The sequence below is a fragment of the Mastigoproctus giganteus genome, chromosome 9 (genome assembly GCF_048544385.1).
Source record: "Mastigoproctus giganteus isolate SK-2022 chromosome 9, ASM4854438v1, whole genome shotgun sequence".
NCBI classification, from domain to species: Eukaryota; Metazoa; Arthropoda; class Arachnida; order Uropygi; family Thelyphonidae; genus Mastigoproctus; species Mastigoproctus giganteus.
Window position 1 is genome coordinate 40,921,531 of NC_143583.1, and position 6,021 is coordinate 40,927,551.

The window sequence follows — 6,021 nt, forward strand, 5'->3', positions numbered from 1 at the left end:
TTAATGAATACGGACTGTAAAATCATTTCCAAAGCCATCGCCAATAGATTAAAAGCCACTCTCCCAGATATCATCGATCACCAACAAACATGCTCTGTACCTGGAAGATCGATTCACGACAATCTACATCTGATCCGAGACCTCCTCTCCACTGCAAACAGCCAAAGAGAATTCCTAGCACTAATTAGCCTTGACCAGAAAAAGGCATTCGACAGCGTAGAACACAGCTACCTATTTCAAACCTTGAAAGCCTTTGGATATGGACCTTACATCATCGGAACAATCCATCTGCTATACAAGGAAGCCAAATTCTGCCTGAAACTCAACAACCAGCTCACCTGCCACTTTCCGTATTCCAGAGGAATAAAACAAGGCTGCCCACTCTCTGGACAACTCTATGCAATTGCCATAGAACCATTCCTTAATAAAATTGCCACCAGTATACAATCCCGACGAACGCTGCTACCAGAACCCCACCTAAATATAACCTACTCAGCATACGCAGATGACGTCACAATTGCAATACGACACGAGAGTGAATTTGAAGTCATTCAAAAGGCTCATGATCTTTATGCTCAAGCATCAGGCGCAAAACTCAACCACTGTAAGACCAGCGGCCTGTGGGCTGGCAACTGGAAAACTAGAACCGACTCCCCCATCCAAGGCACATGGTCCAGCGAGGGACAGAAATACCTAGGTGTGTACCTCGGCAATACCCTCCTTTTCTCCCAGAAGAACTGGCCCGAATTGCTGAGTCGTTTCAACAAAGTACTCGGGAGATGGAGAAGCGTGTGCGCCACATCTTCGCTGAGAGGGAGAGTGCTTGTGGTCAATCATATGGCGGCAAGCGTTCTCTGGCACACCTTCAAAATTCTCACTCAACCTGCTGACTTCCTCCACCAAATCCAGGCATCTGTCCGAAGCTTCCTTTGGAACAAAACCAACTGGATGTCCTGCTCCAAACTTAGCCAACCACTTACTCACGGGGGTCAAGGGTTGGTCTCTTTAGACGACAAAATCACAGCATTCCGGATCACCTTTCTTCTTAAGACGCTGCAAACAAAATACGCACATTCCAACACTACGGATAAACTACTAGCAACAGCCACTAGAGGACTATCCCTTTCAACAATATTGAGAATGGACATGGCACCAGTACCACTCAAACTACCGCCGTTTTATAAAGACGCACTATACCGCTGGAAAAAGCTAAACCTTCACCATAATCTTGAGAGAACATCCCTTCCCGGAATACTTTCAGAACCGCTCTTCTACAATAAAAGAATAATAGACCCTGCAAATGATGATATTCTCTTCTTCCCTACGTGGAACTGGGCAGGAATAAGAACCATAGGCGACCTCCTGACACCAAGCCTTGAATGGAAAGGATCAGAAGATTTGCCCATTAAAACCATTAATGCAAAGCAGCAACACATACATCTAAAATCAGCGATCACACAAGCTCTTCCAGACATCACTACAACTAAAGGGATTGGAAATGTCACTGGATCCTCGCTTACACCAACCTTCGTCATCACATCACCAGAAGACACGGTACCTCTGTCTCCTGCACCCTCCAAAAAAGCCTATCAGCTAATCATGTCTCGCCATGCAACCACGATTTTCCCGTCATACACCTGCCAAGCTGTCCCTGCACCCCTCTCCACTCACCACAAGCCACCATCAAACTTTCAGTGGAACCTTCCGTACAGGACGAAATGTTCCAAATCGGACGCAGACATCCAGTGGAGACTGTGGCACAACATCCTTCCCACCCCAGTCAAGCTACAAACTTTCGGGTTACGCTCCTCAAACTACTGCCTCTTCTGCGCCACCCCAGGTACCCTGGAACACATATACCTGGCATGCCCTGTGAACAAGGAACTCGTCAAATACGCTTTGGATGCAGCAAAGCTTGCCTGCAACCACGCCCACACTCCGGAGGACTACTGGTACCTACTTCACTCTGAGCAGACAGCACACACCACCTGCAACTTCCTATTCATTGCGGCCAAGGCCGTCATTTACAACTTCTACTTGAAGCACACAAGAAGCAGTGACGACGTGCCTCCTGTCGACACATCGGCGCAACATCTGAAGTGGAGCCTACGGAGGAAGTTGCAGAGCAGACTTCTACTCGAATTCCACAGCAATAAACCAGAAACTGTGGATCATCTTACCAGCGAATGGAACAGTGGCGGTCTCCTCTTCACCATCACTGAACAGTCCATCACCTTCAACGTGTGACACTTAACATGAGAACGACCCAACCCCAAGAAACTGTTTTTTTTCTTATTTCCTGAAATTAAAATATTGAAACCTTTTGTATTTCTTTCTAAAAAGTTTTCTTTATCTTTCTTTTTTGCTTTGTACATAGAATGTAAATACAGTAGTTGTTGTTGAAAATGTATCTACTGTTCACGTTTTAATAAAAAAAAAAAATAATAAAAAAAAAAATAATAAATACTGATGAAGAGATTGAAGCCATGGAAGAGGGAGAGACATACAAATATCTGTGGATGATGCATACAAACCAGTTAGAACACAAGGAGATCAAGGCTAGCCTGACTGAGAAATTCCATCGGAGACTGAAAAGCCTGCTAAAATCAAAGCTGAAAGGGGGAACATAGTCACAGCCATAAACACTTACACAGTCCCAGTACTAACGTACTCCTTAAGGATCGTAGATTGGACAAACACTGGGCTGGAGAAGGTTAGGAGATCGACCAGGATAATGATGACCCAAAGCCGCTAACACCATGAGAAGTCAGCCATCGAGAGACTGACATTTGAGCCTGCAAAGGAGGGAGGTGATTGATTGATCTCGTTGAAAAAGAGAAGAAGAAGGCTATTAAGAACCTGCGGGATTACTTTCACGAAAACACAGCGCCACTCTATCAAGCCATAAGATAGACAAACGGAACACAATACTCAACCTCAACAAGGAAACTTCAGTCAAACAGACAGACGAAAAAGAAAGCAGCAAGATGGGCGTTGGCGAAGAAGACACTCCACCCAGACAATACAATGACCTCCATCAGTACTACATAAATCATATGGCTTCCAACGCTTGCCTCACGAAAGGAAAGCACTTCCCCGAGACTGAAGGTCATTCAAGATCATGTAATCAACACCAAAGACTATTACCGGTAAGTATTATATATAACCAGGACCTACAAAAAAAAACAAAAAAAAAAACAAAAAAAACCTTTTAATTAAATTCCTCTGCCGTGCTGCATGTCTTATGTCTGTTAATTGCGTGTGTTCTATGATCGATTTGTCTGTTTTGCTGGACGAAAATTCCCAGTTTCGGGGGGGGGGAAATCTTGCTATCTACACCTGAGACCGACTAAGTCAGGCACGGAGTGATAAAAGCCCATTAAAGTTCCTAGCGTCATCGACGGGATTCAAATCCGGGCCTTTTCCACCCCGTGTGGGGAGGACGGTGACGATACCACTGTGCGCAGCCCAACCAAGAACTACAGAAAATACATCGTCAAGGACCGCAGAGTAACAGCTGACACATGTCAATGCCATCTGGCCCAAGAAACAATCCAGACATCACCGCAGGATATCTGGATTGTTTCTGGACTCACAGACAGGACCAGGTGGCCAAGATAATACATCAGAAGCCTGCGCAAAAATACAAGCTGATTAAAGAAAGTTTACCGTATTAAAAATACGAGCCTCAGGCCATACTTCAGACCTCTATTCACAAACTATACTGAGACTGTGCAATAATAACGGACAAGAAGATCCCAAACAGACTGACATAACCCGCATTGACAAGAGAGAAATGGCTACCTATCTGATCGACGTAGCGGCGCTGTTCTTGTTGTTTTGATTTTAGGAGCATCGGCAACTAAGGCCATATTGTTCAGTGTATATATTTTCTGTAAATTTGCATATGTTCTGAGGTCAATTTTCTATTTACTGGAGGAAAAATCCGATTTTCTGGGAAATAAAAAACCATGGTACCCTCGCCGGAGACCGACTAATTCAGCCACTTTGTGAAAAATACCCCATAAAAATTCCTCTCGTCATCGATGGGATTCGAACTTAGGTCTTTTCCACCTGGTGTGGGGAGGACGGCGATCCTATCGACTGTGCTACCCACGAGGACAACGTAGCGGTGCCGAACACTAGCCACTTTCAGAAAACGTACGAGGAAAAGATCAGGAAGTATTGAGACCGAAGACAGGAAGTCAAAGTTATGTGTCATATGGAACAAGTAATGACTATACCAATCACCGTATCAACCACCAGCATGGTGCCAAAGTACCTGCATAAGAACCTAGCAGCAATAGGCCTCCCAGAGAACACTTCCATGGAACTCCAGAAAGCCACGATCCTGAACACCTATAGGACTATAAGAGAGCTCCTCGACCAACAGTAATAATGACAATAATAATAGTAACCAGACACAATAAATCATCCTATGTACTTGATACCAGTTCTATTTACAGGGCGGAAAAAAAACCCTATGAAGGAGAAAAAAGCTTTATACTGTAATAACAATAATAATCATAGTACAGATCAAGTTTGGCGATTTTGCGGACCAATTGAAAATAAGATTTTGGGCTCCTATTAATTTTATCGGTTCGACTTGAGAAGGCTAGCGGCTTTTACAGGCGAACCTTTGGATGGGGTAATAGGAGCATTGGACCGGTTTGCCGTATGTACGCTGCCACACTGATATTCAACTTTTAAATATTGCAATCGTCTTCATGAATACAATCCTATTTAGCTGCTGGTGACACATGTTTTCTATTGCAATGTGTACTGCGTGGGTAGCACAGCGGAATCGTTACCGTCCCCCCCACCCCGGGTGGAAAAGGCCCAGGTTCGAATTCCGTCGATGACACGAGGACCTTTAATGGGCTTTTTTCACTCCGTGGCTGAGTTAATCGGTCTCAGGCGTAGATCGCGAGGATTTTTACCCAGAAACTGCGGTTTTTCCGTCCAGAAAAACAGGCAAATCGATCAGAAATTCTGGGTGACCATAAAAATGTAATAATTGTTTGTTGTTTGTTTATTGAAATGTGCAGAGCAAGTTCATTATCACTGACTGTTACTATTCTCTTTCCTATTTCATTCCCAAACAAGCATTCCATCCTTAGTGTACACTTAATTTTCAAACGAGATACAGACGCAGAATGGTCTCATTATTCTTGGTGCAAATCGAAAAGAACCCGACTCAGTCTTTAGGTTGTGTTCTCAATGTAAGTGTGGAATCGTCTCTTGTCAATCATTTGGAGAGGTCTGTGTTTGAATCCCGTCAGAGGTCAGTAATCCTTAAAAGCCTCTTTAACTGAAGTTGCAATTAACCGAATTCAGACAGCGGAAGGAGGTCTCCCAACCAACGACTGAGTTTAGTCTGGGTTTTACAGTTCTTACAAGGTGAAAATCTTCCTGTGAACACTCGTCCATGTATAGACAGCGCACGATAAAGAAAGAACAGCATCTAACACCACATGATCACGGTAGTCTATGTGCAAAGGAATTTCCATTCAACCAACTAACGAACCTTAAGAAACGTTCCTACCATTCCAAATTGTTTTCTGGTAATGTGTGAAAGAGCTTTAAGGACCATAATGAGGTTCATGTTCAAAGGATAGTAAATGTCTGGCATTCCCCTTATACTTTCATAAAATATCAATCCTTGTGAAAAACGTATGACTTTGAGCCCCATCAATGACTCAAAGTACTTTAATGGGCTATTCGCTCTTTTTCACATTATTCTGAGCTAGTTACCTTCGGGAGTAAATTACAGCATCTTTAACTTTCTCAGGCTTAGAGGGGAACAGGTATCCTGTGTGTTATCAGACACTCAGCCTAAAACACTGACGAATCCCATAACTTTCTATTACAGAAAATTTAAGAGAAGTCCGGTTGGCCTGCCTCCCTAAAATCCACTCATGCACGCCTTCCTGATGGCAAGCCCTGTTACGTCACATAGGCGGCAACGAACGTGTAGAGTGGTTCTCATCAAGACGCCTGGTCAGTGTGAAGAGGAAAAGA